This window comes from Delphinus delphis, chromosome 15 (genome assembly GCF_949987515.2).
Source record: "Delphinus delphis chromosome 15, mDelDel1.2, whole genome shotgun sequence".
NCBI lineage: Eukaryota > Metazoa > Chordata > Mammalia > Artiodactyla > Delphinidae > Delphinus > Delphinus delphis.
Genome location: NC_082697.1, coordinates 15,542,819 through 15,565,080, shown reverse-complemented (window position 1 = coordinate 15,565,080; position 22,262 = coordinate 15,542,819). Strand labels below are relative to the sequence as shown.

The following is a 22,262-nucleotide window of genomic DNA, read 5'->3' as shown; positions in this document are numbered from 1 at the left end:
CGCAAGGCGGGAAAGCCTGTGGAATGTTGGGGAAAGTGAAAGGAGGTAGTGTGGCTAAAGCCTAGAGGGGAAAGGAAGAGAGAAGAGGGTGAAGGTTGGGATCAGGGGGAAGTTAGGAAAATGATGGAGGGGGCTGGTGATGCAGGGGATTTTCCTTCCCTTATTCAGCAACTGTATACCAGTATATGAGCAAAATTTCTCTCTGAGTTGGCATAGAATAGTCCTCCTAGTCTGTAATTTTTTCATAAGGGGCAGGAAAAATCTCTTACTCCCAAGGGCCAATGTCTATTCATTGGCTTGCCTATAGTTCCCCTTTCTGATTTCAAATGTGAGCTCCCCGCTGGACTTGGGTTTGGAGACCTGAGTTTGTACTGCTGCTCTGTTACCAACTTGCTGTGTGACCTTAAAGGATCCTTAACTTCTCTGGGCCTCATTTTCATCTGTCAATGGGAATGATGCTGATCTGATCCCAGGGTCATTGTGAAGATCGAATAAGTATCTTAAACTGCTTTGTAAAATATGAAGTGCTGTAGACATATGAGCTATCATTATTATTTCAATGAAAGATTTCTTATCAGTGAAATAAGAGTTGAAAGTGAAGCATGCCACCAGGAAAGGACAGAGTGTACCTCCCAGGCAACCCCGAAATGGCAGATTCAGCATAGGTGGCTCTCCTTCAAGAGCTTGTTGTGAATGCTGTTCCTCTTTTCTCTTTCATTTCATCCACTGGGATAAACCACTTCCTTCCTTTCTCCTTCCAACAGAATGGGTTACAAAACAATCCATTTCACGTCTCTGGATTCCAGGACCCATTTGATATAGAAGCCAGAGCATCTGCTTGGAGGCCGAGAGCCTTGTGAGCAGAGATGCTGCGGTTTACTGGGCTTTGGTTCCCGGCAAACATAGATGCCCGGGTGTATATTTAATTGGGTTTGGGGAGAAAGGCAATTACGGGCACAGAGCCACGAAAAACAGTCAACAGTGCAGAAGCGGCCCACACACCACCTAAGCAGGGCAGTTTCAAGCCAAAGCTTTAGGCTTGCTTTTGGATTTTTAAAGGGGAGCATTTTTATTTAAGTAAAAAAAAAAAAAAAAAAAATTCCCTTAAAAAGTGACATAAATGCTTAGGACATAAAGTGCACTCTTTTTTCCCTTTCATGAAGCTTTTTAAAAAAATGTGTCTTCCAGCTATTAAAATGATAGGTTGGAAGACCTGTTCTATTTGACCAAAAGAGAAAGTGACAGTAAGTGCAGTTAACTGTCCCATGTAGATAAATGGGTAGTGTGTGACTCAGTTTACCAGCATGCTTTCTCTGCTCTCATTAGTTTGTTGTTGTTTTTGTTTTCTTCATTAGTTTTCCCTAAAGTGATGCATATGCTTGTTGTAGCTAGACAATTTGAAGATGTATAAAGAAAAAGTTTGTAATCTCTCCCCTCTCCCTGCTCCCCATTTCCATCCTTCTGAGATAACCACTGTAATCAGTTTGGTGTATATCTTTCCATACCTTTCTCCAGGCTCCTACGTGAATGGATGCTTTGTGTATGTATGTGGTTTTTATGTTTTGTCACAAGTGGAATTGTACTTTATTATTTTGCAGTTTATTTTTCCCACTAAATAATACATCATGGGTAGGTACAAATTTGATTCACTCTTAAATAACTTCAGGGCTGTAGATCCAGAGGTACCACAGTATATTCAACCATTTCTCCTTTGGCAGATACTCGAGTTATTACCATTTTTTTTACGAAAACTATTGTTGTGTTAAATATCTATATGTACGTATCTTTCTTCACTGGTCCTTTTGTTTTTATAGATTATATTTTCAAAAATAGTATTGCTGGGTTAAAGGGTATACGTACTTGACATTTTAATAGATAAAACTGTCCTACTTTACAAAGAGTTCTTATAATTTACATTCTCCCCAGCAATATGTGAGTACTTCCATTTCCCTAAGTCTTTACCAGTATTAGATATTCTCTCTTCTTTCCTCCATCTCTCCTTCCTTCCATCTCTATTGTTTTATTTCTGACCAAGCTGATGGGAAAATGGTGTTTTATTTTTGTATATTCTTTACTGCTAGTGAAACTCAACATTGTTTCATGTTAATTGACCATTTCATTTTCCTCTTCTATGAATTTCCTTTGCACATTTTTCTTATGAATTATTTGCCTTTTTCTCAACAAGTAGTAGGAGCTCTTTATGTGTTTATGTATTAAGGATTCCATATGTGTTACAAATATTTTTCCTAATCTATTATATGTTTATTAATTTGTTTCTGTATTTTTCTTCATAGTGTCTGGATTTCTTGCCTTGTTTAGGAATAACTTCCCCACCTCAAAGTTACATAAATATTTTCCTAAATGTTTTTCTAATACTTTTATGGTTTTAATTAATTTAATCCTGAATGTTTAATCCCTTTGGAATTTATGTTTATATATAGCAAGAGGTAGTGATCAAGCCTTTTTCTAGATGGCCAGCACCATTTATTAAATTAGCCATCTTTTCTATTTTGTGTTGAAACCCATCTTTGTCATAAATAATTTCCTTTATTGTATCTGTTTCTGAACTTGCTATTCTAATCCACAGCTTATTTGTCTATTCTTATGTTAATACTGTATCTTTTTATTATAATGTCTTTATAGTAAGCTTTTCTTGTAAGACAGATCCCCTATTTATTTTTTATAATTATCTTTACTATTTCTTGGCTAATTTTCTTGAGTACTTATTATTCCATATGAACTCTAAAGTAATTTTTTTTATTCACCCATCCAAAAAAACCTATTGGTAATTCTTATTGGAATTTAATTAGAATTATGTAGTCACTTGAGAAGGATGGCATTTTTGGATAATTAGGCTTTTCTACCCAGGAGCATGCTAACTGGTTTGCAACTTATGCATTCTGTTTCTATATTTTGTTGCTTTTACCTTTAGAATTTCTATATGCATCATGGATGTATTATCTAAAATTAAACAGTATTTCTGTGTTTGCCCTGAATAATCAAAAACCTTACAACATTTAACTCTGATTTCTCTTCCATCTTCAATGTTATTATTGTCAAACATGTAATATTGTCAATATTATCAAATACGTTTTTACCTCCTCATTTAGCTCTGTTTCACTCAATCAGTACTTCTTTAAATTTACCAATATACTTACTAATTTTGCTCACTGTTGATTCTAAAATCTCACTTATTTTCTGTGTTCAATTTCTCTTCTGTTGGAGAATGTTTTTGGAGTTTGTCAATGGTAAACTTGCTCAGTCAGTTTCTGTCTGAAAACGTCTTTTGCCCCCACTCTTTTTTTTTTTTTTTTTTAGTTAATTTATTTATTTTATTTATTTTTGGCCGCGTTGGGTCTTCCTTGCTGCGCGCTGGCTTTCTCTAGTTGCAAGTGAGCAGGAGCTACTCTTCGTTGCGGTGCGCGGACTTCTCACTGCAGTGGCTTCTCTTGTTGCGGAGCACGGGCTCTAGGCATGTGGGCTTCAGTAGTTGTGGCTCGCGGGCTCTAGAACGCAGGCTCAGTACTTGTGGCGCATGGGCTTAGTTGCTCCATGGCATGTGGGATCTTCCCGGACCAGGGCTCAAACCTGTGTCCCCTGCACTGGCAGGATGATTCTTGACCACTGCACCACTAGGAAAGCCCTGCCCCTACTCTTGATATTTTAGAATTTTAGATAGCATGTATAATGATTATATGGAAGTGATGTATGCCTCTGTAAAAGTTTTCAACTAAAACAGAAGTAGTTTATGTAAAAAGTGAGTGTCTTTCATTCCTTTTTCTGAGTCCCAAAGAGAGCCGCTGTTCATAGTTTGCTGTTTGCCTTTTTCTATGTAGATTCAAAAATTTTGTATATACACAAACGCTGTACATTTTTCTAAGCATAAACAATCATGGTCATTTTTTTTAAAAAAGCAATAATATATACAATTTTACACTACTTTTTAACAACAGAGCATGTACATTTTCCCGTGTCAGTATGACAAAATCTCCCTCATTCTTTTTAACGGCTATGTAGTTTCTCATCATATTGATACACCATAATTTAACTCTTTTCCTATTAACAGACATTTAAGTTGTTTCCTCTCTTATTTTTTTTTTTTACTTTTACACAGTATGTTTTACTGAACATTCTTTTACTTATGTGAGCATATTTATAGTATAAATTCCTAGATATCTGACTGATCCAAAGGATATGTGCAGTTAATATGTTAATAGATGTTGTTAACTTGTATTCCTAAAAGACTGTTTCAGTTTACAACCCTAGAGTATGTATGGCTCTAATTTTTGTTTTTCTTCTGGTTCCTTAGAATTTCCATATTGATTAGTCAACAGTGGAAAATCTGAAGAGATGCGAGCTGGAAAAAGAAACTAAACCAGGTGGGTAGTCACATTGTTCATACCACTACTGTAGCATCACAAATGTTTACCTAAATACCTTTATTTCCATTTGAAGAGGGAAAAGAAATAGATTCCAAATGAAATTGGAGAGGAATGTGGGCCCCATGAAGAAGAGGCAGGATGGCCCTTTTCAGAAGTTATATAACATCACTCTGCAATTTCAGTCATGATTCCATTTACATAGTTTCTCTATAGCAAAAGAAAGACAATTTACTTCTGGTGGCTTAAAAGAGAATGGGTTTCTTCAGCCATCTACTTAAGCAGATGGAATCATTCACAGGAGTTATTAGCAAACCTAGTCATGATGCCAACTTTCCTGTCCACCAATGGTTTGTTATAAAGGTATTTTCATAAAGACTAGGGCGCATTTGGGGAATTTTAATACTGTGATACAGGAGCAAAAGCAGGCAAAACCCAGCGCATAGAAACAAGTACAGCCCAGTGATCTGATGAGGAGAGATGGTGCAGGTCCGTTCCAGTTGTAAGAAAAATGCAGTTCATACAACATAGAATGGCCTGCCTGGAAGTGTGGCCACCTTGGGTTAGTGTTCATATTTTTATGGTATCCAAACATTTTCTAACAGCTTCTGACCCGTGGTCCACCCACCTCCCTTGCCCCCAGCTCGCCTACCCCTTTCCAGCTCCATCCTCTTGCATTAGGGCAGAATCTCCAGCCTTTAGTACTCTGTCCAAGTCCTAGTAGTCCTGGGAATTTGGAGGGTTTCCAGCTCCTTTGAATTCCCTCTCATGGCCTGGCCTGCCTCTAGCACCTCTCCTAAGATTCCTCTTCTCTGTTGGCAGAGCAAGAATCTTATCTGGATGGCAGTTGCCCTGGGTCTGGAACTCCCCAGCTGCTTATCGGCAAGGCTTTTGGGCCTTGCCCTACAGTAGCTTCCTGAGCCACCAGGTTTGTGTCCTGTTCTGACTCAGTGCTGCTGGGAATCCCCTGGATGCATATATTTGCAGTGACTAGGATGCGGCAGTCAGCTCCCAGGACTGTTTATCTGGCCAAGATCAGAGGACCTTCTATTCCAATTGCTGTGGGAGCATTCGGTCCCAGCCACTGAACCTTGAAGCTTAGAGCCTGGGTTTTTAAACAGGCTTCTGGGGTTCAAGATTTCCCTGTAAACATGGGTACAGTTTTGTATGCATACACACACACGTACTTTTCTAGGCAAAACGTCTGTAGCTTTCCTCAGATTCTCAAGTGTGTCTGTGACCTCTGAATTGGAAGAATCATTGGTCTCGAGAGAGCCTCAAGTGGTGTGGGGCACTGCGTCCCCTTGGGCAGCAGCCTCCCACATGCCAGGATATCTTGGGCGACCTCACCAAGCCTCTAGGTTTTTCTGTTTAGGGTTGAACTGGGACAAATTAGCTAATATCACTGAAGCTCAGAGCCATCTGATGGGATGTCCCAAAGTCCAGTCATGGAATTGTACCCCCAGCCCCTGTTTCATCTCACTGAGCACACTGTGTGGGTTTTCTGGTTTCTGAGTCTGCAGCTCGGAAGGGCTGCTCCGGCAGCTACACTCACGGCAGTGGGAATAGTGTTGATAGCTGAATTTCAGTCTGGCTTACCACTGCCGAGAACAGCGTCAGATGCTTTGTCCGCCTTATCTTATTTGATCCTTACAACTTTCCACGGAGGTTGGAACTGTTGTTTTACATATGGAGAAACTGAGGCACAGAGAGACTTTGTAACTCACCAGAGACCACACAGCCAATAAGTCAGTAAGTAATACGTGACCCAAGCACATGAGCTTAACCACCAAGCTTTATGGTGAAAGTAAAGGGCATTTTTAGAAAAATAAAGCAGAAAAAATATGGGGCTATTTAGTGTAGGGCAAACTGTCCTGCATCTTATAATAATACTAAGAACATTGCCGTGTTACACCAGATATGAAAAACTATGCACACAGCACTGATCTTAAATCATTAAGAAAAGGTTAGTGGGTAATACACTAATGCCTTAGTGCAATACCTGAGAAGAATTTCTCTCCTTTGTAATTCAGATAAGCTTCATTGAAATATAATTCACATACCACACAATTCACCCATTTAAAGTCTACAGTTCATTGGCCTTCGGTATATTCACAGAGTTGTGAATCTGTCACCATAATCAGTTTTAGAACATTTTCATTCCCCCCAAAAGAAATCCCACACCCTTAACTCATCACCCTCCCAAGCCCCCAACCCTCCCCAGTCCTAGGCAACCACTAATCTGCTTTCTGTCTCCACATAAGGTTTTGATACTTAAAGGAGTAACAGTGTGGGAATCTTGGTGATCTGGTGTGAGTCATTCCCTGAGGAATAATTAGACAAATGAAATTTGACTCTAATGTATTTTATAAATGGCTTTATTAGCTAAGAAGCTACAAGCATGTCTTTGATATGCCCAAATTTAGGGTTGACATAGGCAAGAGACAAGTTTGTTTCTGAGTAATTTCCACTTGTCAACGTCACCTGTCAAACGCGCTCTTCTCAGCGAGTGGCTGTAAAACAATGATGGGTTCGTGGGGCCGCATTTCTCCATTGGTGGCAGAACCAGTGGTGGTTCAGCATAGGATCTTTTTTCTGCCATTGGAATCCCTGGCTTGCTTCTGTGTCTGCCTGGCTCTAGTTGTCAAAGTGAAGGGCACTCATGTAGTTGCCCGTCACTCTGAAATTCAGGACAGGATCCCATCAGACACTCAGAGGATGTACAACCACATGCTCTCTTGAACTCTTGTCACTTTAGCAGATCCACTGTGTATCTCTCCTGACTCATTCATTCAGTCGTTCTTTTTGAAAACATTTATTAGGCGCTCTGCACCTGGCACTGTGGTGGGTGCTCAGGCAGTCATTCTGAAAGCTCCTTCTCCTTATTAATACAGTGCGTGGCCTTATTAGGCCCAGGTGGGCAGAGCCATTTGCACTGAGACAAGCCAGAGAGACAGGGAGTTTGGTAACAGAACAGTTCTCTGATGGGGATGAGACATATGCAGTATCACCCACATCGAGACAGAGCCGTCCCCAGAATGCACCCATCCTGAAGAATGTGCGAGGAGTCGGGGATGAGGAAACCCAGGTTCAAGGCCTGATTTGGTCACTGACTGCTTAGAGGACCTGGGGTGATCCCCGCAACTTCTCTGAGCCACGGGCTGTCCATTATGAGGGTTAAATAATGCAGTGCCTCCCAAAGTACCTTCAGTACCAGTGCTGGGAAGAGTCTGTACTTAGTAAGTGTTGAATGAATGACTGAAGGAGTGAAGGAACATTCTGTGATTCTCAGAGCTGGAGCAGAACCCTAGCAGGTCAGGCGACCAGGTGGAGACAGGTATAAATGAAGACCAAGGAGAACTTCCCTTTCTTCTCCCAGTCAGACCCTTCTGCCACTTTCGCCCCTTTAAGCTCGCCTTGTCCTCGACTCCCACATCCTCTGCTTTCCTGAGCCAAAGAGAGGCTCCACCTTTGAGGCCTCGGGCCTAGGAGCCAGCCAGGCCTGGGTGTGAATCGGGGGCTCCGGTACATCTTCGCTGTGTGTAAAAGGGATCTAATTGTGCAGGGCTACAGGGAAGCGAAAATAGGATGATATGGAAAGCATTTCTTACCATATCTGATGCATAGCATATACACCCATAATTGGTAGCCGTTTTTATTTTATTCTTATCATTGTTGTTTGTTTGGTCAGGAGCCAGCGCTCGTATGGTGGTTTTCATCACTGGCTTGAGAGTGCAAATGTTCTTCAGTTCTTATTTTGTTTGTTCGTTAACGCATTCATGTGGATATATTTATTGTGCATCTTCCACGCATCATGAACTGTGCTGTTTGCTGGGGATACAGTGACAAGAGAGTCAGGGTGCCTATCCTTCTAGAACCAGTTGAGAGGGCAGGTATGGGACAAGTGTATCAGCACCTGTATGGTGGCAAAGCAGGGAGCCCTTATCTTTTCTGCTGGGTCAGGGAAGAGGACACTGGGCCTGGGGGCTGGCTGTCACTTGAAGACCCAGTGCCTGGAGGTAGGGGGCAGAGGGCTGGAATACTAAACCGAGGGGCTGGGGTCCAGTGCAGACTGTGGTTACGTGGGCCGAAGGCACAGGGGAATCTGTACTCTGCTCCAGTCGGATGGTTCCCGGCTTGCAGACATGTTGTTCTTCCCGGTTCCAAGGGAGGCTTACTTCATTAGTAATCTTCTGTGTTGTGTTGTGTGGATTGTGGGCTCTGCTTCTGTCCGGCGGCAGGAGGAATGGCAGGCGAACTTTGTTTCTCCTTTGGTTTAAGATGGGAGGGCCCCAACTAGAGATGCCCTTACTACCCCCAGGCCTAACTCCCCCTGCACTAGAGGGAGGCTCTGAGAACTGGCGTGGAAGGAAAGCGTTACAGCATTCATTTGGAAATGCCACAGAAAGGGTAAAGTCAAATCAGAGCAAAACTCCGAGTCAACTCTTGTCCTCCAGGACCCTGGAAGGTCCCGGCCACCGTCAGCCTTCTCTCTCCCCACTTGCTGCACCCCAGCCCTGTGGCCTCCTTGCCCTCTTTCTGGACACCAGGCAGGCCCCGCCTCTTGCATGCTGTCCCCTCTGCCTGGCCCACTTTCCCAGGTATCTGCCTGCTCTCCCCGCTTCAGGTCCCTGCACCCGTGTCCCTCTTGTTCCTTAGTATGGGTCGCTCCAATAGAATTCTAGCTTCATGAGGGCAGAGGGTCTGTTTTATTCGTTGCTGAATCCCCGGTGCCCAGTGAGCAATAAATATGAAGGAGGGGAGGGAGTCATTTCCTTAAAGTTAGTGCCTGGACTCCTGAGCCCCGCTCTGCCTTGTACATCTTATTGTTACAGCCCTTAATAACCAAGCTTTTTAAAGATCCTTAAAGTTTTAAAAGATTCATATACCGCAGTGGTCCCTAAACTCTTTGTGCTCTTGTTACATGTGTGGGCCATGACAATCTTCCATCGGTAACAGAGGCTGACAAGCGCAGTGCTATTGGCTAGTAAGCACACACCACATTCCCCGCCTGGCATTTATTAGGATCCCTGAGGGAGGCAAGGGGTATAGTTTGAAGCTGTTCCCCAGTGATTCCAGAATTCTGATATGTGCGCCCCTGCCCCCAATGCTTGATTAAGAATTATGCGTGTTTGGGTCGACCTCCCTAACTAGACCTTGAATGTCCCTCAAGGGCCCCTGCTGTCTCACTGTTTTTGTATCTGTAGCATCTAGTCCCAAGCCTGGTACACACTGAGTGATCAGTAAAAGTTCATGCATGAATGGATGAATGAATTGATATTATAGAGATAATATCTTGCTTCTTTTCATTCTCCCCAGCAGCTTTGGGGCACGCTTTCCATAGACGTCTAGAGGAACTGTAGAGGGACCCCGAGCTGGAAGTAACATTAGAGATCACTCTGTTTACCCACTGCCACATAACACATCACCCCCAATACTTAGTGGTTTAAAACGACAGCAGTAATGTATTATTTTTCGTGCTTTTTCCTGTGGGTAGTGGCATGTGCTGGAACAGCTAGGGACCAGCGCAGCTAGGGGCTGCCTGCTGCATCTCTCTCCATGCCGTCTCAGGACCTTTCCATGTGGTCACTTCATGGGGCTGGCTTGGGCTTTCTCAAAGAATGGCAGCCTCAGGTATCCTACATGCAGCTCCAAAGACAAGTGTCCCGAGGGAGAGCCAGGTAGAAGCTGTGACACCTTTTCTAACTCCATCTTGGAAGTCATGTCTGTTGCAGTCTGTTAGTTAGAAGCAAGTCGCTATGGCCAGCTCATTCAAGAGGATACAAATTACACTTCATCTCTTGATAGGAGGAATGTCAAAGACTTTGCAGATGTGTTTCAAAAACATCACAGAGATGCCCAGCTTACCTCTTCATTCTACACTTGAGACCCCCGAGGTCTGAGGGGGAAGGACCTTGCCCAGAGCCACCTGGCCTGGCATCGGCAGAGCTGGAGCTCAGTCCAGACCCTGGACCTTTGGCCAGCCTGCCTGGAAGTGATCTCACTTTCCCTTCTCCAGCCCTCCTTCCACATTATGACAGGGACTGCCGTTCTCTGGGAGCGTTGCATTTTAGCTGAGCCCTCACCAAGTTTAGGTAATGTGTGAACAACAGAAGACCTGGGTAGGCTCAGTAAGCCTGGTCCTCAAGCAGCAATTCTGTTGGAGTATTCTGCCTCTTTCCAGACACCTCCATAGAAGCACAGACTTTCACGGATTGAAGAGTTTGTATCGCTGTCCCAAATGCCCAGCCCCCAGCCCTACGTGAAGTGCTAACACTGCCCAGCCACAGGGGGAGATAACAGGGTTATAAAATGCATACCCCCAAATACTTGTTTTTTTCAAAGTTAAATAAGAAAAATTAGAATTTGGTGGCAGACAGAGAATCAACCCAACATCACTGAAGAGATTCTTAAGATTTTAAAATAATAGCTGGAAATTCTAAACAGGATTTTGCTTAAGCTTGGGTAAAATGCATCTGGGTATATGCTTTAGCCAGCATTGTAGAATATTTTCTTAGGACTTTATTGCTTTCTTGTCCTTCCTTCAGAAATGCCTTATTATGAGGTTGGGGATAGAGGAGAAAAAAGGGGAGAAAAGGGAGTGGACAGTTTTGTTTTTTTGTTTTTTTAATACATTTATTTATTTTATTTATTTATTTTTGGCAGAGTTGGGTCTTCGTTGCTGTGCGCCAGCTTTCTCTAGTTGTGGCGAGCGGGGGCTACTCTTCGTTGTGGTGCACGGACTTCTCATTGCGGTGGCTTCTCTTGTTGCGGAGCATGGGCTCTAGGTGCACGGGCTTCAGTAGTTGCGGCTCGTGGGCTGTAGAGCGCATGCTCAGTAGTTGTGGTGCACGGGCTTAGTTGCTCCACGGCATGTGGGATCTTCCGGGACCAGGGCTCGAACCCATGTCCCCAGCATTGGCAGGTGGATTCTTAACCCCTGTGCCACCAGGGAAGCCCGAGTGGACAGTTTTTAACAAACCCTTTCTGCCTGCTAGGCATGATGGTAATTCATTTCTACACTTCCTGGCCTAATAGTACAGGCTCACTCCTGCCCCATACTCAGTGGATAATATGACATTGGGTAAGTACTTAGCCTCTCTATACCTCAGCTTCCTCCTCTGTAGGACAGAAATGATTAATGCTTTCTACCTCAGGGAATTGCTGTAAAATTAAATGAGATAAAGCCTGAAAGATGCTTAGCAGTGGGACTTCCCTGGTGGCACAGTGGTTAAGAATCCACCTACCGATGCAGGGGACACGGGTTTGGTCCCTGGTCTGGGAAGATCCCACATGGTGCGGAGCAGTTAAACCCACGAGCCACAACTACTGACCCCACATGCTGCAACTACTGAAGCCCGCACAGCCTAGAGCCTATGCTCCGCAACAAGAGGAGCCACTGCAATGAGAAGCCCGAACACCGCAACGAAGAGTAGGCCCCGCTCACCGCAACTAGACAAAGCCCTCGCGCAGCAACGAAGACCCAACGCAGCCAAAAAAATCATAAAAAAAAAAGGAGGTGCTTAGTGTGGCATGCAGTCAGGACGCTGTAAATGCTGGCTCTGATTGTTCCCCCAAACCACCTTTCCAGGCGGTTGTCACACCCCCATTTTATAGACGAGGACTCTGTGGCTAGTGAGGTGCCCAGCTGTAGGGACAGAAGCTGAGCGACCCCAAGCCCTTGCTGTGTCACCGCACCACGCAAGACTCCAGTTGCTCAGTCAATATGCAGTAGCGGTGGGCACAGGGGCTCTGGAGGCTTCGCTACCTGTAGGGCCCCCGTGCCAGTGTCCCAGAGCAGGGCCATTTGAAAAGGCAGGGCCAGGAATCCACTTAAGAGGCTCTATAAAGAGCAGAGTGACAGAGAATGTTCCAGGCAGAATAAACAGTCTCATGAAGGCCCTGAGGTCAGGAAGAGCTGGGTTGAGGAATTAAAGACCAAAATGGGCCAAGAAGAAAATGGAAATGAGACAAAAGGTCGCAGAAGGAGGCAGGGCCAGATCAGTGCAGGATGTCAGGGGCTGGTGTAGAGTTTGGATTTTGCCAGATGTGGAGTGGAAAAGCATCAAAGGTTGAATGAAGCAGGGGAACCACATGACCCAGTGTCTGATGTGCAAACATCACCCTGGCCCTTGTGGAGAACACAGACTTGGGTCGAGGGCAAGAGGGGAGCAGGGAGGTGGTGAGGAGACACTACCAGGGGTGCAGCTGAGAAACGATGGCGACCAGGTGGTGCACGTGGAGGGGAGAGGGGCCAAGTTCAGGCTCTCTTCTGCAAGTAGAAACGACAGGACCCGGTGAGGGACTGGACATGAGTGATGGCCCCAGGTTTCCAGCTTGAGCAGCCGGTACGGCGGGTGCCGGCCCTGAGCTCAGGGAGGCTGGGGGGAGCGGGCTTGTGACTGAACGTGTGAGGTTGGAAACGCGGGGGAGATGTCCAGGGAAAGGCGAAGAAGGCAGTTAGGCTGCACATCTAGAGCTCTTAAGAGAGGCTTGGGGCGCTGTGGGAACCATCAACACAGACTATTAAGGCAAAGGGTGAGAACCCCCCAGGGGGCAGATAGAGAAGAGGACGCAGGCCTGGTCCCGGTGGGGGGGTGAGGGAGGGGTCACCAGGGCCCCTGACAGAGGAGGCGCCGCGTGCAGGAGGTTAGGAAGTGGCCCGACAGGCTGGAGAGGTGCAGCGGGGGTGGGGCCTGCGGGCCCTGGAGGAGAGTGCTCTGAGAAGATCTGAGAAGAAGGGCATCCATGGGGACCCTGCCCTTTCCTCCCACCTGGCGGCCTCCCAAAGCAGGACTCCCCACCGTCTGCCCCCAGGGCTGCGTGTCTCTGGCCCCGTGGGTGCAGAGGCCAAGGCCCTGCCCAACTGCCTCCAAAGGAGGCCTCACTGGGGTCTCCTCTCTCGGGCATCAGGTCCTGCCCTGGCAGGAGACAGGTTCCTCTCTGGCGACTTTGCTCTGGGCGTGTCCCTAAGGGACTAGATAGAGCTTGGGCCGGTCCCCAGCAGGCCGCATGTAGCCGGGACCAGCTGTCCTGCCCCTTCCCAGCTTCTGGGATGTGCTCAGTCCGGGGCCCTCACTTCTTTACCCGCCTCAGTGCCTCTGTGGGTCTGGCTGCCCATCACAGAGAAAAGCCTCTTCCCTCTGAGTTTGAGGAGGCCCTGGTATTTCCATCAGGTTTCCACGGCCCTTTCTTCCCTCGGAGAAGCCTTAGAAAGCATATTGCCCACCCCTCAGGAGGCCTGTCCCAGGGCACCAAGCCCCACTCTGTGCTCTGTGTCCATTGCAAAATGGTCTGCTTTCTGATTTGTATGGTGTCTGCAAATACTTAATTTTTTAAAAAGGAAAAAAAACCAAACAGGAAATGACCTTTCTGGTATATTTGGAAAACAATTTGGTGCTGTCATGGAATCTGCCTGGGTGATGAGGACTAAGCTGCAGGCTTGGAACAGACCATGTAGCTCTTGGCAGAGGTTGGGACCTCTTCAGTTTACAGAGCTGGGGGGAGAATAAAAACAGAAGGGAGAAGACAGAGTCCCATGGGGAAAGCCGACAGCGCCCAGGGCAAGCACCTGCGAGAGCGCAGCCTCTGATCCTGGGCCATTGAGGGTCTGGGAAGCTGAACATAAGGGCTCTTCTTTTAACTCCCAGGCATTCAGGGTCAAATACCTCACCCTGGGAAGGCCCCCAAACCTCCCGAAGATGAGGAAGAGTAACAGAATATCACTCTTGAGCATCGCATAGGGCTCAAACTGAGATAGGAGGTGTTAGGTCACTTAGACCCACATTGGCTGTTGACTCTGCCTGGATCACCCTCTATCCAGCTTTTCTGTAGATCTCAGCCCTAGGTCACATCCTTAAGGAGGCCTTCCCTGACCATACAGCCTTAATTGAATCGTGCACACACAGAGAAACCTGTTCTCTTCTTCCACAGCACTCACCACAATCCACGATGATAGATTCCTTTACCTGTTCAATTGCCTCTCTCTCTCTCTTTTTTTTTTTTAATTGAAGTATAGTTGAATTACAGTATTGCAGGTGTACAGCAAAGTGATTGTCATATATATATATATATATATATATATATATGTTCTTTTTCAGATTCTTTTCCATTATAGTATTTTACAGGATACTGAATATAGTTCCCTGTGCTATACAGTAGGTCCTAGTTGTTTATCTATTTTATGTATAGTAGTGTGTACCTATTAATCCCAAATTCCAAATTTATTCCTCCCCCCCTTTTCCCTTTGGAAACCATAAGTTTGTTTTCTGTGTCTGTGCGTCTATTTCTGTTTCGTAAATAAGTTCATTTGTATCATTATTTTAGATTCCACATATAAGTGATATCATATGGTATTTTTCTCTGTCAGACTTACTTCTCTTAGTATGATAATCTCTGGGTTCATCCATGTTGCTGCCAATGGCATTATTTCATTCTTTTTTATGGCTGAGTAGTATTCCATTGTGTATATGTACCACATCTTCTTTATCCATTCATCTGTCAGTGGACATTTAGGTTGTTTCCATGTCTTGGCTATTGTGAATAGTGCTGCTATGAACATAAGGGTACATATATCTTTTTGAATTATAGTTTTATCTGGATATATGCCCAGGAGTGGGATTGCTGGATCATATGGTAGTTCTGTTTTTAGTTTTCTGAGGAACCTCCATACTGTTTTCCACAGTGGCTGCACCAACTTACATTCCTAGCAACAGTGTAGGAGGGTTCCCTTTTCTCCACACCCTCTCCAGCATTTATTATTTGTGGGGTTTTGATGATGGCCATGCTGACTGGTGTGAGGTGATACCTCATTGTAGTTTTGATTTCCAGTGCCTTTTTCTGTTATCACATTGTAAATGTCTTTTTACTCTCCAGTGTGTACCCCATACCTGGCATAGTGCCTGGCATATAAAAAGTGCTCAGTAAACAGTGAGCGAATGAATGAATGAATGAAATGTCTGGACTGGAAGAGATTTAGAGATCATATTTCAACCTTATTATTCAGATGGGGAAAAGGAAGCTGTGGGCTCACCCTGCTGCACGGAGATTGAGCCAGACCTCTTGGCCACTGTTATAATGCAGGGCTGCACAGCCTGTGCTCTCCCCTGGAATCTAGACCATCTTCTATTATTTAGTCATTCATTAAATATTCGTTGGGCTTCAACTCTGTGCTAGGCCTTTCGGATATAGCAGTACACATGTCAGCCAGGGCGCCACTTTTGTGGAACTTATATTCACTCAGCACCGTAAAGCACAAAAGAAAGAAGTGTAAGTTTTGGCCTTCTATGCACCACTAAACAGAGTAAAAACAAAGAAGTTGAAAGAAAGTGTCAGTAGGACAGTTTTACTGATAAGTCACCCAGTGAGAATGGACCATAGTAATGACTTATTAATCGCGTGCCTCTTCCTTTCCACACATCTTGTCAGACTCTTTCCGAGCACATTGTCCCGTTGCCTTCACAAGAGCCCCCTGAGCAGGAGGTGTTATTGTGACCCCCACGTTGCTGAGGAGGAAACTGGGATCCAGAAAAATGAAGGCAGTTGTCCAAGGTCTCCAAGCTAGTAAACAGGGACGCCGGGCTGCACGCCAGCACTAGATGCCTCCTGCCAACCGCACACCCCCTGAGAGATTTGTCCTGTTGCTGGGGACTCCCGGGGGTGCAGTAAGGTGTGGGAGGAAGAGCTCTGGACCAGGAGGTCGGACTCCTGGAACAAGAACTTTGGGCAAGTCCCTCTCCCTTTCTGAACCTCACTTTCCCGAGCTATTAATGAGAGGCTTGTCTCCATGAGCTCGGGGAGCCCTTTCAGTTTGATGATTCCACAAATGGTTTTGAGATAAGTGGAAAAAATTAATTAAGGTCGATCTCTAACTCATGCCTCATAGCAAATAAATTTCAGATCAGTCAAAGTTTTACATATGAAAAATAAAGCCATGAAAGTACAACAAATAAGTAAGAGAGGATTCTTTACTAATCTCAGAATGGGAAAGACATTTCCAAGTATGATCCAGAAGCAGGAAACCGAAAAGTAAAATATGGATCAGTTTGACTACATGAACAGAAAAAGTGTGCGTGCGGAGAAATGTCAGCAATAAAGTCAGAGAATAAATAACAAGTAAAAAATACTTGTAACGCCTCTTAAGGCAAAAGACTAATTGTCTTAATATTGATACATAAATAACTCCTACAAATCAATAAGAAAAAGGGCTACAATCTAATAGAAAAATGGGCAAAAGGATTTGAATAAACAATGCACAGAAAAGGAAATACACATGGAGAGATGCTCAGTTGCACACACAGGAGCAGTACAAGCTGAAACAGCGGGGGACTGTTCTCACCCTTCAGACCGGGGGGAAAAGACTGTTGATGAGAATGTGGTGCCGCAAAGTGCTCCTCACATATGTCCAATGGGAATTAACCGCTGCGGAGGAAAATTTGGCTCTGTTCAACTTTTTAAATTTACATATCCTTTAATGTGGCAATTCTACTTTTATGGAAACAACCCCAAAGTTTATCACTCAAGAAATCATTAAATTGGTCTACAGCAGTGAGACAGCAGACACCATGCAGCCAATAAAAAATAAAAAGTTATCTTGTAGTATAAGGACTTTGGGTTTGTTTCTAGAGTTTTTATATAATCAGTGCTGCAGTGGCTTCAGGATGATCTGGAATTGTTTCCAGGAAGTATTTTTGAGTGAAAAAAGCGAGATGGAAAACAACTTTTTGTTTTAAATAAAAGAAGAAGGAAGGAAGGGAGGGCAGGAGGGAATCTGTTTGTTGCCTGGATTATCTTGGGAGGACACAAGAAGGCACTTGCCTGGTGGGGGAAGGTGTCTGAGTCCAAGGAGGCCACTGAGCTCTTACTCTTTTTCCTTTCATATATATATATATATATTTTTGCCTGCGTTGGATCTTCGTTGCTGTGAGTGGGCTTTCTCTAGTTGTGGCGAGCGGGGGCTACTCTTCGTTGTGGTGCTCAGGGTTCTCATTGTGGTGGCTTCTCTTGTTGCGGAGCACAGGCTCTAGGCGCACGGGCTTAGTAGTTGTGGCATGCGGGCTCAGTCATTGTGGCTCGCGGGCTCTAGAGCACAGGCTCAGTAGTTGTGGCACACGGGCTTAGTTGCTCCACGGCATGTGGGATCTTCCCGGACCAGGGCTTGAACCCATGTCCCCTGCATTGGCAGGTGGATTCTTAACCACTGTGCCACCAGGGAAGTCCCTGCTTTCATACTTCTTGAGTTTCATACCATACACACACATATTCAAAAATGAAATAATTTAAAAATAAAGTGAATTTTTTCACTGAAAAAAAAACCACAGAAAATTTTAAAATCATTCATAATTTAATTAAATAATATTGATACGTGATCATATCATTGAGATTCTTCATTTAACAATCTATGTGAACAATCTGTGTGAACAATCTATTTCCCCATCGCTTAAAAACTTCACAAACATTTTAATACCTGAATGGTATTTCATTTAGATACAAATCAGTTAAATATGTATATATTTCTCTATTGTCCATTTAGGACATGTGACATGCCCACTTAGGAGCTCATTTTGGTGTCTTTAGTTTTTGACTATTACAAGTAATACTGTGATGAACATCTTTGAACATTTATCCTCATGCACAACATGGATTACGTTCTTAGAAAAAAGTATTATAAGCCGACTTAGTGGCTCAAGGATATGAAAAAAGGTGAGATTTCTTGATGTATCATGTTAAGTCACTCCTCAGAGAGGTCCTGGCGTTTATACTCTCCTTAACAGAGTCTGAGAATTACCGTTTTCTGATGCAGTTTCCAACTCTGAGGATTCTTTCTTATATTTCCCCATTTGCTGTTGACTTTAAGAGCAGAGAGTGAGGGAAGAATACAAATGTTGTAGAAAAATGAAATCGTGTGCTTGTGCTGTGTGTCAGAGAACTCCCCAGACACACCCCACCCCCAGACCTGTCTTTGGAATTGGTCTTCCCTCGGGGGATAGGGATGGCAGCCGGAGCACACTGGCCACGGTTGGTTTTTTGCAGCATTGGCCTTTGAGCTTGGTACGCTTCCCTCTCCACGCCAGGAAAGTCAGCTTCCTACCCTGGGCAGCCTGTAAGGTCAGCCAGGCGAGGGCAGGAGCCAAAGCCCCAGGGTGTCAGTTCCAGCAGGAAGCTGGCCTTTTAGATGGAGCCTGTAACTCCATCCATCCCCAGTATCAGATGCTAGAGATCCTGGACCAGAACATCAGCACAGCCATCTATAGCGGACAGAGGCCTTTCCCACTGGCCAAAGGAGTGAGTCACTTTATGGTTTCCACAGATAGGGAAAGAGGGATGGAGGGAAGGTAGACAGATAGGTAGACAGAGAGATTCAGGTTTAATTTGGCAAGTAATTATTTAGTACCTGCTCTTTGCCAGGCCCTGGTTGAGAATCTGAGGATGGAGCAGCCAGAAGCATATGGTTACTAGCTGCCAGGTTTAGGCCTTTCAGTCTGGTCTGGTGAAAATCCAGACAGGAATACCAGTTCTCATGGAGCCAATGGCCTAGTTGGAGGAAAAGGACTGAGGAGAAGGGGCCCGGGAGCTGGTGTGGCCTGCCCAGTGTCTCCTTCCCACCGGCAGGTGTGGGTCCGCCTGAGACCTTCCCAAGTCGTGGTTATAAACTCACCTCGCAGACCTCAGAGGCTGCTGTGGCAATTTAGTAAGCGAGGTATGGAAAACATGATGACTTGATAAGTGTTACCTTTACGATTATTGTTAGAACTGTCATCATAATTTTTATTCTGTGTTACTGCTGTTATTGCAACAGGCCACTGCCCTGTTCTCAAGCTTTGAGCAGTTTCCCCAGAGGGAGAGTGTAGAAGTGAAACTTCTGTGACCTACAGAAGAACCACCTCTGGGACTTCAGAGAGTTCAGAGTCTTTTTTGCTGAGAAAGAGCTGGAAACACAACCAGGGCAACTTCTTTCTCTCAAGTCAGCTTAGAAAGATAGGCTGGGTGCGCCCCCTGCTGGAGCTGGAGGGGGGGGCTGCCTTAAACCAAATTCGGGCCCCGCCTTTATTCTATTTTACAGATCTGGAAACGGAGGCCCAGAGAGAGGCAGTCTTGCTCAGGGTCTGGTGGCAGAGCTAGGTTCATAGCACAAGGTCACGTCTCTTGTTCTTTTCTATCTACTACAGGCCGCCTCCCTGTCTCCCCTGTCTGAGCTTTGAGTGCCCCTAGTTTATTCTTTACGTGTCTCTTCTGAGCTAGGTATTGTGGGGAGATGTGGTCCAGCCCTCCATAGTGGCTAGCCCCACTTTTCACACAATGCACGTGTGCGCACACACACACACACGTTACTGAGCCCCACCCTGGCTGCTTTCCAGCTGCTTCCTGCCAATGTCGGTTACTTTCTGAAAGCGTTGCACGATAACTTGGGCTTATAAAAACTACCGTTATAAAAATTTAGTCTTAGAAGTGAAAGTTCCCCTTAGACACAAAGTACCACACTTGGCAAGGTTTTTTTTCTCGTATCTGCTATCTTTCCCCATAGAAACTGGGTTTTCTTTCTTTCTTTCTTTTTTTTAATTGAAGTATAGACTTACAATATTGTATTAATTTCTGCTGTACAGCAAAGTGATTCAGTTATACATATATTCTTTTTTCATATTCTTTTCCATTATGGTTTATCATAGGATAATGAATATAGTTCCCTGTGCTGTACAGTAGGACCTTGTTGTTTATCCATTCTGTATATAATAGCTTACATGTGCTAACCGCAGCCTCCCACTCCATCCCTCCCCCAATCCCCTCCCCCTTGGCAACCACCAGTCTGTCCTCTATGCTTCTGTTTCATAGATAGGTTCATTTGTGTCATATTTTAGATTCTGCATATAAGTGATACCATATAGTATTTGTCCTTCTGACTTATTTCACTTAGTATGATAATCTCTAGTTGCATCCATGTTGCTGCAAATGGCATTATTTCGTTCTTTATGGATGAGGAGTATTCCATTGTATAAATGTATCATCTTCTTTATCCATTCATCTGTCAGTGGACATTTAGGTTGTTTCCATGTCTTGGCTGTTGTGAATAGTGTTGCTATGAACATAAGTGTGCATGCATCTCTTTGAATTATAGTTTTGTCTGGATATATGCACAGGAGAGGGATTGCTGTATATATGGATCATATTAGTTTTCTGAGGAACCTCCATACTGTTTTCCATAGTGGCTGCACCAACTTACATTCCCACCAACAGCATAGGAGGGTTCCCTTTCTCCACACCCTCTCCAGCATTTGTTATTTGTTGACTTTTTAATGATGGCCATGCTGACTGGTGTGAGGTGGTACCTCATTGTAGTTTTGATTTCCATTTCTCTAATAATTAGCAACGTTGAGCATCTTCTCATGTGCCTGTTGGCCATCTGTATGTCTTCTTCGTAGAAATGTCTATTTAGGTTTTCTGCCCATTTTTTGATGGGGTTGTTTGTTTTTTTGTTGTTGAGTTGTATGAGTTGAAACTGGGTTTTCTTTAAGGTGTTGTTTTGCAACCTGCATTTTGCAATTAACAGTTTATCTCAGACACTTTGCCATCAGTACAGGTCCATCTGGTGCAGGGTATTTTCTTGTGAATATTTTATAATTCGTTTAATGCCTGGCCTCTTGAGGGACATTTGGGAGCTTCCCTGTCACTGACCTAGGATGTGCAGTAAACATCCTCATACTATAAAGAGCATTGGCATTTACCTACGGGTGTCTAAAACTGGAATTGGCTGGGCCCATCTCACCTAGAGGACTGTGAGCTCCTGGTCAAGCCAGCGGCTTAGACCCCCCCATCCCTCGCTAACTCAGGGTGTGCCAAGTGGCCAGAGTCCACGGCCTGACTTGTGTGATTTGATTGCCTTCAGGAAATCATAGGTGCTCAAAGAGAGATACTCGTATTCCCCTAGCAGATTAGCCTTTTAAAAAAATATATATATAATAGCAATACCCATTGTTGACAAGGGTGCAGATAAACCAGCAATCTTACAGGCTGCTGGTGGGAATATAAATAGGAACAGAACTGAATTTATGTTTTATTTCCTCATCTTTTTCTGTTATTATAAATACCATTATGTCATTCAGGAAAGCAACTTGGAAATGTATCAAAATAATGTGTCTTAAATATTATTTCACCCTTCCCTTTAGCTTAGCAATTCTACTTCTAGGAATACACTCTAAGGAAATAATTAGACATAGGCACAAATATTTACATAAAGACCTAGTGCTGTCCATAGTGATGGAAAGTGGGAAAGCGCCTCCGTGTGCATTTCTAGGGGACTCATCAGATATGTCATGGTGCCATGGTGCGTATACAGAAATCATCCAGAGGGAACCTTCATGACATGTTTTAGGGAGTTTCAAACAGCTATAAAATCCGGTGTGCTATAGTGTGACCTCACAAATCCTTCTTTACATGTATGCGGCTCTTCTTTATATATGTGGTTCTCTTCTCTTCTCTCTCAGCTGTAAAATCAACCAGGAGGGCTATTAACCACCATCTCTGTAGCAGTAACTCCTAATTTCCTGTCTTTCCTCCCAATCCATCCCCCATCTCATGAACCATCCTCCATCCACCTACTTATTCATGTCAGAAAGCTCACTTCCCCATCAGCCAAACACCAAGTCCTGGTGATTCACCCTCCAGATTACATCTGGAATGTGTGTGTCCGTCACCACCTCCTTCCTTCACCCACCATCTTTGTTTTTTTTTTTTCTAACTTTTTATTTTATATTGGAGTATAGTTGATTAACAATGTTGTGTTAGTTTTAGGTGTACAACAAAGTGATTCAGTTATACATATACATGTATCTGGTTTTTTTTCAGATTCTTTTCCCAGTTAAGTTGTTAGAGAATATTGAGCAGAGTTCC

The 22,262-nt window shown here is 44.3% G+C and overlaps 1 protein-coding gene across 4 annotated transcripts in view; it reads left to right on the top strand.

Moving 5' to 3' along the window:
• The window catches only part of PKIG (cAMP-dependent protein kinase inhibitor gamma), a 100,679-nt gene that overhangs the window by 69,106 nt on the left and 9,311 nt on the right, over positions 1-22,262 (top strand). For all 4 annotated transcript variants that reach the window (XM_060030746.1, XM_060030744.1, XM_060030745.1 and 1 more), the window contains one exon: positions 4,310-4,379. The gene's annotated coding sequence lies outside the window, so the exon portion shown is untranslated. The remainder of the gene's footprint in view (positions 1-4,309; positions 4,380-22,262) is intronic.